The following is a 12,754-nucleotide window of genomic DNA, read 5'->3' as shown; positions in this document are numbered from 1 at the left end:
GCATGTGTAGATCTTGTCCGACTGTGCTGAGTGACTCACCTGCTGTGGACAGATTATCCAGGGAACTTAGCCTCTCTTCTCTCCATGGGACATCTCTTTTCTTTTCATTTATGGCATCAAACTGTTTGGGCTATTCAGTGCTGCGCAGCGGTTAGCGGTGATTCTCTGTGCTCGCTATTCCAGCTGCAGCGCCATGGTTGGTTCCGGACACATCCTCACACTTGGGAATATCTAAAATCTGCTTCCCACGTATGCTTTCAAAGGCAGCCATGAGCTGCACCGTTTGCAAAGCTCCCCAGCAGGAGAAATGAATTGCAGAGGCTAGTGGACAGGGAAGGAGGGAGCTTGGCCCCAGAAATGAATGTTCTTTATTTTTCCCATGGCGAGGTCCAGTGCTGTGCAGATGGGAAGATACAGTCCTGGCCCCATGGAGCTGGTGATCTAATATTCATGGGCACGTTTTCATTTTGCAGCATTCATCCAGCTGTGCTGTTACATTTGCTACCTATAAAGTTGCGTCTTCCATTCCTACATGCCCAGCCTATTGCAATGCGGTGTGAAAAGTGGGTCTTCAGAAAGACCAACTGGGAACCAGCTCTTGGTACAAACTGTCTTTCGTCTTCCACGGCAAATGCACTTAAACTACCAGCGGGAGCTGAATGCATCGGTTCCGAGTGACTTTCCGTGGCGCTCAGATGCAGCAGTGAGGGACGTCGTTACAATAATCTTTCATTTATTTTCCTCTCCTAGGAGCCACCTGCTGCTTCTACGTGGGGGTATCTTTGGTTGATCACAGATGGAAATTTGGGGCGTACTTGGCCTCTGTGTGTCAGCCGCCTGAACCGACCTCCTGTCATGCTCCCTGGCCATCATCACGGCCTCTGGGCCAGTAAGCTGGGGCCACGGTACCCACATGGGCATTTTGCTCATTTGAGGTGGAGAACTGCCCTTTATTTCTTTTAATCCATTCAGCCACTTTGTCAAGGCTGAATCCCCACTCTGGCAGGGTGCAGAAGGTGGGGCCCACAAGGACTCTCAACATTAATTCTGGCCACTCCAGGCTTATATTAAACTCCCAAGGTTACAGCTTCTCTCTGACCTTGGATGGGTGGATGCTGCCACCACCCAAGTGCAGAACCCCTTTGAGAGCCCAGGAAGGCGCACTTGGGAATTCCTTCCTGTGGGGTACCCCCAAGCCCTTTCACCAAACTGCGAAAGAAAGAAACAAAGGAAATCAGCTGTCGCCACCAGCTAATTAACAACCTGGGCACAAACCTCTTAAGACACAAAAATCCAATCCTGTTCTTAAAAAAGGTAAAATTTATTTAAAAAAAAGAAAGAAAGAAAGAAAGAAAATACATCTGGGAACTCAGGCTATTGCTAGATTTTAAAAGAGCAACTACAAGGATTAAGCCCCAAGAATCGCTTTCTTGAGGTCCAGTTTAAAGGTTACAAGCAAAACAAAAGCACCAGGGTTAGCACAGAGGAGTCCACAAGCCCTAAAGAAATCAAAGGGATAAACCTAATTGCGTCTCCCTAGACATTTCCTGATCTACTTACATAGCTGGGGCTTTAGATGAGTGGTTTCTAGGTATGATACTGATAATTTTTTCATACCTGGCCCAGGCTTCTTATAGCATAACTCCGCCCTGTCCCCGCTCCCCGGGAGAACAACAACAGACAGACAAAAGGGGAGTCATCTTTCAATTTTAAAAAGTTCGAGCCTTCCCATTGGCTCTTCTGGCCAGGTGCCCACTCACTTCCTTTTCCCTATGCAGAGCAGTGAGCCTTGTTAACCCTTTACAGGTAGAGCAGTTAGAGAACAGTTATTAAGAGGGATTTTATAGCTACTGGCTGGCTGGGTGTCCGTAAAAGGGAGCTCCCCCCACCCCCCCTTTCATTTACCACACACTTTGAAGTAGCTTCATGCACAGGCATGGCTGCTATCCCAGGCCGTGTCAGAGAGAGGTTGCCATGGGAACCCCGGTGGGACAGTGACTTTAGCACCAGGCTGCACAGGAGAAGCCTGGGCTAGAGGCCGGTCGGCCCTGACACCTCTCAGTACCTGAGGACAACGCGGTTTGCACTGCAGGGGATGGAAGCCTGCTGAGGCCCATCAGGGCTCTGCTGCATCCGAGATGCTCTTTAATGGCCCTCTCCATGGCCCGTTGACTTCAATGAGAACCTGGGGGAAGCGGCAGCTTTCTCTTGGGCCCAGCCGTGCAGGGCCCGAGCCTGCTCCTGGAGGAGTCAATGGGAGTTTGGGGGAGCAGGATCGGGTGGATAAAGAGGCCGTGCTGGGAGTCAAGAAGGGAGGTCAGGAGGTGATGTTGCACCTACAAGCCCTAGAGGCCACTTGGCTGCTCTCTCCTGTGTGCTCCCTGAGTGAGCCAGGGGCTGCGTGTGAATTTCCCTGGTCGGCTCCTGGCTGAGAGCACCGGGGCCAGAGAACAGGAGAAAACTCTGTGCCATGGATGAGCACTTCTGCCCAGCGCTCAGAGGAGACCTCTCCTGCGTCCCACTCGACCCCCGGCGGCGCTCTCGAGCAGCCGCCTCCTCTGCTCCCCCCTCTCCCTGGCCTCAGTCAGCAGACCGGGTTCTGATGTCCCCGGCTCGGCCTGGGCTGGACTGGGCAGGGGAATCTACAGCCTGCATCGCTGTGAGCTAATTGTAATGTCCCTGGGCCAGGCAGCCAAACTCGATTCTGAGCAACGCTCGGGGTCTCCTAGCGATTCCCCTGGCAGCAGCCACCTCATCTTCTCTGGCGGGGGTCACATGAAATACTGCTGCAGCCGATGAAGCTGAGCCCATTTACCGCGCTCTCCCAGGCCGTGCTCGGTGCTGTACAAGCATACAATGAAGCTCAAGGAATTCACAGCTGCAAGCTCTGGTGACCGCAGCCCCGGGCAGGCTGGCTAACAGCGTGCTCTACGAGTAGGCCCCTGGAAGCAGAAGGGCTCAGGTGTCAGAACCCAGCTCTTAGGGTGAAAGCCATAGCAGCTGTGTGGAGGCGTTAACCAGGGCAAGAGGAGAGAAGCAGCTTGGTGTCCCTGGTACTGTATCAGCAGGGGGGTCATATGGAGGGGACCTGTTACATCATGGTGAAGAAATAGACCCGAGATCAATAGATGTTTACGGCTCCCTGGCTCGTTACGTCTCTGCTGATGAATGTAACTTCAGCCCCAAACCCTCTTTCTCAAGGCGGGTTGTGTTTTCCCAGGAGGCTGGGCCTGGATCACGCCCCTTCCATCAGGGCTCTGCATTAGCGCTTAATCCGGCATTAGAGCGGATTTCTCTGGTCTGCTCGGACAATGTGCGTGATGGAGCCCAGAGGCCGCCAGCCCTCCCCTCTCTCCAGGATGTAAGGGCTGGACCTGGGCGGTCTGATCCCTGCCTGTTGCCAGACTGAAGCAGGTCTCCATGCATCCTGCCTGAGGAGTGAGGAAAGGCCCCCCTGGGAGCCGTCTCCTCCGCCAGCTCTTGCCTGGAAACCTGGCTCTGTGCTGCATTCAGCCTGACTAGTGTTGTCTTCTGATCAATGAGCCTCCTCCCCGCCCCAGGTCCTCCGTTCCGCACCCCCCTTGGCACGGCGAGCGGGCGGCTGATTACACGGACTATGCGATGAGACGCCAGCAGTGCAGAAATCTGCTCTATTAAGCAGCAGGTTCCGGACCAGGCTCCGCGCAGCGTGCGGGGGGAAGCGCTGAGCGGCAGCAGGCCTGGCACTGAGACACAGGTGGCTTTTCCGAGCAGAGCCGTCAGATTGGGGCAGGCAGGCTACAAGAGGCATCACCGCAGATCCCCCTGCCCGGCTGGCGTCCCGTGCCCGGCTGCCATTCATTGTGACACGTTCTGCCAGGCCAGGTCGTCTTCCCCCCTACCCGGCACCCCCGCACCCCTTAAACCTTTGCTCCCAGGCCATCTCCCGCCTGGTCCCGCATACGCTGGCTCATCGCCGCCGCATTCCTGCCCCTGGCGCTGCCGTGGGGCTTGGTTCTATCGCTGTGCAGGGGCTGAGGCCCAGGAAGTGGAAATGCTCACAAACCAGTGGCTGAAATGGCTGGGGGGGGAGGGGGAGCTTTTTGTCTAGCCTAGTTCGTTGCCCCGTGGACGAGCAAACAGTGGTGGCCAGTCCCTGCCCAGTGCAGACAAGGCCTTGATGAAAGATCAAGGGAGGGGGGGTTTTGTGGGGGGTGGGGGGGTTAGTGGTGACAGGTGGGCCAGGCTGCTGCTTTTGAATAAACTTCCCATCTCAAGCCACCGGAGAGAGAGCAACATCCACCCAAGCAGCAGAGGAAGCGGCTTGACCACAGCAGCTGCTGCGTTGTGCCCAGTACTCAGAGCCCTCCAGTCGGATGCTGGGTTACAGACCAGGCTGGCAGAGCCTGTGCTCCGGCAGCTTTTCCTCTGGGGGTGGCACAACTTCTGGGACTAGGCTGACACAGCTGTCCCCGGCTCAGTGCAATGTGGGCTGGACAGACGCTGGGCCAGCGTGTGCGCGCCAGACTCCGAGGACATCCTGGAGGCTGCTGAGCAAGCTGACTCCCTGAGCCCGGCTCCGGGTGCATTTTCAGATGCAAACAGCCTCTCAGAAGCATCTGGGTTAATTTGCAGCGGCTCGTGCTGCAACGCAGTGTCCTGCGCCTGATCCTGCGGGAGCCCCTGTAACATTATTGATATAATCTGGGACCATATAGAACATGGTTGCAACCAAGGTCCTGTAGTGGCACCAAATCTTAGGTAAAGGGGTCATATAAGGTGTCTAAGACCAGGTTATGGGTTGCTGGTTAGGATTATGCTGTCTGGGTGCATGTATCATTTTGTAGTTGAAGTTATAAGTATTGGCTCTGTACTGTCTGTACTTCAAACTTATGCTGTGCTGCTGGGTGACACCCCAGACAAGTTGGTGTCAGCTCTGCCTAGCCTGCTTGATGGCCCATTAAGGACCATCAGCCACACAATTGACCCATGGAGAGAAGGCAGACACGCCTTGTAACTCAGCAAAGTGCAGGGACTTGCCCATGTGACTCCAGACTCCATTTTGCTGTAATTTTCCACAGTAAGGACAAAGAAATGTTCTTACACCTGGAAAAGCCTATAAAAGGCTGATGCCTCATCTCCATCTTGTCTTCAATCCTGCTTCTGACCTCTGGAGGGACTTTGCTACAAACTGAAGCTCTGAACAAAGGACTGACTGACCCATCCCAGCGGGGGATGTTCCAGAGACTTGATTTGAACCTGCAGTTTATTCCATCACTGCTACAAGCCTGAACCAAGAACTTTGCCATCACTGTATGGAATTAATTCCATGTAACCACTTCTAGCTCTCATCTATATATTTTTTCCTTTTATGAATAAACCTGTAGATTTTCTAAAGGATTGGCAACAGCATGATTTGTGGGTAAGATCTGACTTGTATATTGACCTGGGTCTGGGGCTTGATTCTTTGGGATCGAGAGAACCTTTTTTTTCCTTTTACTGGGGTGTTGGTTTTCATAACCATTCATCCCCAGGACGAGTGCACTGGTGGTGATGCTGGGAGACTGGAGTGTCTAAGGGAATTGCTTGTGTGACTTGCGGTTAGCCAGTGGGGTGAAACCAAAGTCCTTTTTGTCTGGCTGGTTTGGTTTGCCTTAGAGGTGGAAAAACCCCAGCCTGGGGCTGTGACTGCCCTGTTTGAGCAATTTGTCCTGGACTGGCACTCTCAGTTGGGTCTCGCCAGAACGGCATCGTCACCCCCCCTCCACGACGCCAGGCTGGGCCGGGAGTGCTGGGCAGGGGGACAGACCCAAGGGAGAGGAAAGGGAGGTCCCGAGGTGGCGTCTGTTGAGAGGTCACTGCAGAGGGAAGGCCTGTCCCCATCCAGGCGGCAGGTCCCAGAGGGGCTCCCAGCCCTACCGCACGAGGCCTGGGCCCGAGGAATAGTTTCCCCGCAGTGAGCGGTGGAACCCCCATCCCTGGAGGCAGCCAGCGCCCGCTGGGAACAACACTGTCTTGGCAGAGCCGACAGCCCTGACCCTGCTGATCTGACCTGCTCTTCCCATTCCTAGATTTCACAGGCCGGACGTGGGGAGGGACAACCAGGCTCTGTCCTAGGGGGTGACTTGAAGGTTTCCTCCAGCCACCTGTGACTCCGGCAATGGCAGCTCAGCGTCATTAAAAGCCAGACGCGGGGCACGCGGCCAGGGCTCTGGGGAGAGGGAGCTCAGCCAGCCTGGGCCCCGCCTGCAGGCCGGGAGTCAGAGGCACCCAGCTAGGGCCCGATCCTGCAGCTCCAGCGTGGGTGAGTACGGTGCTCCCCGGGTTCAAGGGGCTGTCCATAAATTACATCATGCATTAGGGGCAGTGGGGGGAGGGGCCTTAAGGTGGCATGTTCGTTTCAGTGTCGCAAAGTGTTCCAAGGGGTGGGGGTCTTGGAAATCAGCAAAACACGTGTTATGTGGCTTGGGGCCGCCCCACAGGGGGCTCGCAAAGGATTTTTACAAACTTTGGGTCTTTATGGGGGATCAGCAGGGCCTGAAAAGGTGGGATTTTCCCCCTCTTTTTCTATTTCAGTTTAGATCTATAAAAAAATTCATGTCCGTTCCTGCCTGGCTTTGGTTCCCCTTGGGGCGGGCTCTCCGGGGCGTTTAGTGAGAGTGGGGCTGGCCAGGAAGCAAGAATTCCAGAGCCTGGGAAATGGTGAGGTTTTGAAATGGGTTTTAGTTCTGTCTGCACTGGGCAGAACCGAGACCTTTTGAAAATGTGTGTGAGAAAAGCGAGCGAGAGAGAGGCCGATGCTCTGGCCCACTCGCTAGGGGTATCCTGGGGTGGGTCTCTCCACCCAGACCTGGGAAACATTCCCAACCAAAGTATCAGTGCAATGGCCCTTTCCCACAAAAAGCTCCAGTTTGGTGAATTGGCATTTTCTGCTGAAAAAAATATTTTGTGGAAAAATTCCCACCCAGCTTTGACGCCGTCGCTGAAGGTGTCCGTGTTTGTCTGCCACCCTCGCCCTGTCGATCCACCTGGGAAATGGTTAAATGGAGCCTGCTGACTCCCCGAGGCAGGCGGCTTATCCTACCCAGCGCTGGGCATGGCTCTCTGGAGGGAGAGGATCTAGGGTGTGGGCTGAGCAGGCCAGAAGGAGGAGCCTTCGGAGCAGCCCACCCCAAGGAGAACGTCAGAAGTGGCCTTTCTGTTCTCTTATTGTTCACGTTTGTCAATAAGGCCAAACACTGGTGAAGTGGGGGTGAGTCTGGACAGTTCTGTACCACGGGGCTATATTCGAGCTGCAGCGGAGGAAAAGCCCCTGTGCGGTGCAGAGCGATGAACCTTGGCTTTGGGTCAGACCCTGTGCGTGGAAAGGTGAGTGTTTCAGAGAACTGTGAACATGTGTAAACAGGGGGTAATAATGGGGGCACTACAGCGACCGCTCTTCTGTGCCCTCATATGTCCCCTCCCTCTCTGCCCCCACCTGTTTTTCACGTTTCTGTCTGGCAAACAGCTACAGTTGTTCGCTCCCTCCTGAGGTTTGAATGATGCTTAAACCCAAGAGGACTCTCTTTGTTCTGCTGCAATGCATCCTGCTCTTCCTCAGTGCAAAGTATCTTTCTTTGTGCCTCTGGCATCAGTGACGAATAGCGGCCCGGCTCTGGGCTTTGTGCTTGTTCAGGAGTGAGATGTTGTGTTTTTGTAGGCCCTACAGAATTATAGACTATTGTTCTTTCTTTTCACAATGGAGCGAGAGGACTTTAAAAAGCAAAAGCAACCCTGGACAACATGAGATCCTTTAGAGTTATAACAGTTGTGACGGCCGGTCATGTTTTGTCTACAAAAGCCTTTTGGCCCTGGAAAAAGAGCAGACACTGCTCTAAATTGCTGTTTTCCCTTCTCCACGTCTTGATAATTCCTTGCTAGCAGGGACTTAAATCCCAGAAGAACAGCAGTAAACGTACAGCAGCTAAGGGTGTTTTTCTACTTCAATGATCTCTGATTAAGCCAACTGGGGCTACCAACGCTACTGCCTGTGGCTGAAACCAGATGTGCGAGACAGATGTGTCAAACAAAGGAGCAAACAGATGCAGAGGAACCTGACAGAGGGCAGGCTGGGGTGGGTGACAATGACTCCCTCTCACCCCGAAATCCATCCCCCATCCCGCCCCCCTTCTGATCCGCTCTGGGATATTCGGAGTGGATCCCTTCCCCTCCCCTCGGCGGCGGGCTGCAGCTAATTGTTGAGTGGGGACCTTATTAGGAATTCCTGATAAAAAATTGTGAATCAGGCCTATGGCACATGGCACGGGGCGCGCCGGCCTGCTGATTGGTCGGATTTTGGTGCAGTCTATTTAGAGCTGTCAGCTGGTGACTGAAAAGTGCAGAGCTCGCCGCGGTGGGGTCAGCGGCTAATGGAGAACGCGGGATGCCTCTGCAGCGTGGTAACTATGACAGCCAGGAGGGGGGGGTGCGTGGATGGGGGGCTGCTCCAGGCTCTGACTGTTCAGCCCTGAGCAGGGTCCCTCGGATGGGGAGTACCGACAGGAGCATCCCTCGTTGCCATGTTAACGGCATAATGGCCTAGTTACTAGGGTGAGCAGCATGCAGGCACCCGCTAATTAGGCATTTCTCTCCCCCCCCCCCCGGCTGTGGTGTCTGAGCGGCTCCCAAATGCGTGAGAAGGAAGAACAATCCCTCGCTCCCTCCCCTCGCAGGCGGCAGGAGTGAACAGCCTGGCGATTAGCTCCTAGAGACGATGATGGTTATTATGGGGAAGCCCAGTCACAGGGGTGAGCTGAGGTCGAAAGCACATGATCCCATCTCTCTAGTGGCAGGGAGTTCCCCAGGCGGGGCCCAGGGTCTGGGACAGTCTGTCTTGGTTTGGAGTCCTTGTCCTCGCGGGGCATGGCTGTGAGAGGAGGTCATGGCTACAGAGGAAGCCAGGTTTGATCCCACAGGGGGGATGTGAATCTCAGGACAGAGCCCCTGCACCGGGCTCTGTACCACGGGGCAGCCGGTGGAGGAGGCGGGATGCCAGTGGGATGGGCTCGCAGCCCCTGGCATTGCTGCGTCTGCACCCACTGGAGCTTTCTCAGGGCGGGCGAGTCCATCCCAGGGAATAGTAATGAGCCACTGACGTGCCAAGAGGCAGCGCAGGAGGCTCCGTGGTCCAGGTGGTACCACATCAGACCACAGGGTGAAAGCCTGGCTCCCACTGGCTCCACGCGGGGCCAGCGTAGAGGTGAGACGGCTGGGGGCTCTGGGTGCAGAGGGGCAGCGTGGGCCAGTCAATAGGGCACAGGGTTAGGACTTCGCAGCTCAGTCACTGACTCACTGGGTGGCCTTGGACAAGTCACTGCCCCTCTCTGTGCCTCGGTTTCCCCCCACCCATGGGGGAACGATCCTGACCCTGCTTTGCGAAGCCCTCGGCGCTCTGGGGCTGCGAGGTGCAGTGTCTGATCACGTCGCGGGTTGCAGTCCACTCTTGGCATGCGCCTGTTTGAACCGAGCAAGGCCCGGCCCCAGCTGAACCGAACGCCAGACTCTGCCGGAGGGTGGGTTTCAGTGCCGGCTGCACGCACCAGCGCTGGAGTGGCCAGGATCATCCTCACTCCACCCCCCGCTGAGAGACAACCAGCTGCTCCGGGCGGGGACCAAGTGTCTCTCCTCCTTCGCGCCAGCCGGCGTCGCCCTGGCCCGTCCCTGCCAACGGGCTGGGGGCTCTGGGGAGACCCGGGCTGGGGCTGCAGGTGCCAGCTGAGCCAGTCGGCTCATGCTCATGCCAGCCCCCAAGGGATTGCTGGAGCTGCCGAGTGAAATAGCCTTAGCGGGAGGGGGAAGGATCCAGTGACCCAGAGCTCGCAATCCAGGGTCACTCTGATGGCCCGGAGTCAGCAGAACCGGCGCTCCGAGCCAGCTCCCCTTGCAGACAGCAGATTGGCCCCGCTCGGAGCAGCTCCCTCCCTCCCGGTGCCCAAGTCTGATGCGATTCCAGCCCCGAGGAGGAGGGAAGGGGCGGCAGCGCCCGTCCCCTGCTGTCAGCAAACTCCCGGTAAGCGGCTGATCCATGGGCACCAGCAGCTGTGCCAAGCTCAGGGCTCTGGGGTAATGTTGCCTCCAGTCCTCATGCAGCAGCAACAACCATGGCATGTTCCCCCAGCACAGCCAGCGACCTGCCGTGGGAGAAGGGGGCTCACTCCCCACCGCCCCTTGTGCCTGTGCCGGGGGTGCCATCGGACTTGGCTCACACAGGGCCCTGGATCCAGGACCCTGCAATGCTCCGGGGTGGGGGCTGGGCCAGGGGGCTGGGCCCAGAGGGGGCAGGGGCGGGGCACAAGGGGATTTGGAGGGGCAAGGCTGGGTGGGGCAGGCCGTGCGGCTCAGTGGAGATCAGGCTGCAGGAACACGACATAGCTGAGCAGCCCCTCCCAGCTCCATTTTTTAAAACCTTCCTTTCCAATTTTCACCTTTTTTTTCCTCACTATTTTGCCTCAGTCTAGCGGGAGGAAGGTGCTCGGGCTGCTCCGCTCTAAGCCACGACCTGTCCCCCCACACCTGGCAGCCACCCGCAGGCGCAGACCGGGCACCGAGATCCACTCCCACCCCTTCTCCCCCGCAGGGGAACTAACCTAACCCCTGGGCCCCCGTTCCCGGAGGCACAGCCAAAGGCACGAGGTATTTAGGCCATTTCTCTGCTTCCTAGCTGTGTCCTCAGGGGCTGCACCAGCCAGTCAGCTGCTCCCTCTGCCTGGATTTCAGGGGCCTCCTCCCCAGCGGCGCCGGGCCCTGGGGTTTAACTGAACGTGGCCTGAATGTGACATCGTGTCCCCAGGCCAGCGCTCTGGGCCTGACCCCTCGTCAGGGACTTTTCCCCACGATTCACTGTCTGATCGTCGGGTCTCGCCTCTTGCCCCCGAGCAGTAATGAGGTCGTTGCACCCTCTCGGCCTGGCTGGGCGTCTCCGTGTGGGCGCCGCCGTTACGCAGGGAGGGCAGGGGAAAGCGGAAGCAGCAAGCGCCTGGTTTTCTGGGCTGTGTGGGGTTGGCTGGTGAGCGACTGCGTCCCAGGCATCCCTCACTGGTGAACGTCGGCCCTGGTTGGCAGTGCCAGAGAATGAGCCGCGAAGCTCACAAGCAAACGCCAGCCGTGCCCTAGCAATAAACCTTCGCGTGGACCTAGCACTGGTCATGGCCAAGGCACTGTGCAGACAATCCCCCGGGCGCCAGGTGAGTCACTGTCATCATCTCTGTTGTACAGGTGGGGAAACTGAGGCACAGAGCAGGGACGGGGCTGCCCAAGGCCACACAGGATTGGACCCTGCAGGGGACTCCCCCCCCCCACCGAGGAGAGGGGAGCTCAGCCTCCGTGGCCTCTTTGCAGAGACTGGGAACCGGGCAGCAGCTTTTGCAGAGACACTGAAATGCCGCGTGCTCCGGCCCATGGCGCCCACTGGGAACTGCTGGCCCCCGGGCAGCCAGCGCTCGTGGCAAACCAGTGAGCAGCAGGGCCCAGCTGGGTGCTGGTGCCTCACCTCTCCAGCAGCGGGCACTGTCCGGCCTGGGCAGCAGCGATGGGCAAACGCAAGGGAGCTCCTTCCCCAGGGGGGACCCAGCCGATCGCAGTGACCATAAACCCTTCAGGGAGGGATGTGGCACCTTTCGCTCCCGCCCTTCCCCTTGCCACCCCGTTGCTGCCCGTGCTCTTTCCACGTGCCCCGGAGGCTAATGGGGCTGTGGGGGCCGGCTGCGCCTGCTGCCCTCGCCGAATGCGCTGCAGCTCCCAAAGGGCACGCGGGGGTGGGGGGGGACCCGATGCCTGGCACAGCCCGGGGGGCTCCTGGGGCAGCCGGACCCGGCCCAAGGACAAAGCATCATCCGGCCTTGGGATGCCCGTTGGCGCTGGCCTCCTGCTGCCCCTGCCCGTGTCTCCGGCCCCACGCGGGCGCTTTAACTGGCATCTGCCGCTGTCCGCGTCCTTTCTAATCAGCTTAGTGAACGGGATCAAGGGGGGCCGGGCATCAAGCCAGGAGGCAACTCGAGGGTGACGTCAGTGGCAGCCGGAGCAGGCAAAGCGCCGGGGTCGGAGGGGGCTCCGTGCCCTGCTCCCTGGGCTGGGGGGGAGCCAGTGGGCAGTGGGGCTCTGCTGGGGTAACTGGGGCTGCACCTCGTCCCAGGCGAGCCTCTGGCTGTCAAAGCCACGTCACCCTGGTGTCGGGGGCTGCGGGGCCAGTCGGGTGCAGTGCAGGCAGGTAGGGCACTTTCACATGTGGGGGAAGGGCGCGTGCTTGATGGGCCCAATTCTGCAGGTGAGGTGCCTTATTGGGATTCCCTCCAAGAACTAACTGTGAGTCACTTTTCCGGCCTGAGCGTGTATTTCTTTGTTTGTCATTTTTACAATTCAAATATTTGTAAGCAAAAGTAATATACAGTGAGCACTGTACACTTTGTATTCTGTGTTGTAATTGAAATCAATATATTTGAAAATGTAGAAAAACTTCCAAAAATATTTAATACATTTCAATTGGTATTCTGTTTAACAGTGTGATTAAAACTGTGATTAATCATGATTAATTGTTTTAAATTGTGATTAAGTTTTTTGAGTTAATCACGTGAGTGAACTGCAATTAATCAACAGCCCTAGTTTGAACCCGCGGCCTCTTATCCTGCCCCCTGTGGCAAGAGAGAACAACTTTTCTCCATCATTTTTTGTGGCAGCCGTTCAAGTATTTGAAGACAGCTATCATGCCCCCCCCCCCCGCCCTGCAATCTCCTCTTTTCCA

This window comes from Mauremys mutica, chromosome 10 (assembly GCF_020497125.1).
Source record: "Mauremys mutica isolate MM-2020 ecotype Southern chromosome 10, ASM2049712v1, whole genome shotgun sequence".
NCBI lineage: Eukaryota > Metazoa > Chordata > Testudines > Geoemydidae > Mauremys > Mauremys mutica.
This window is presented reverse-complemented; position numbering follows the sequence as displayed.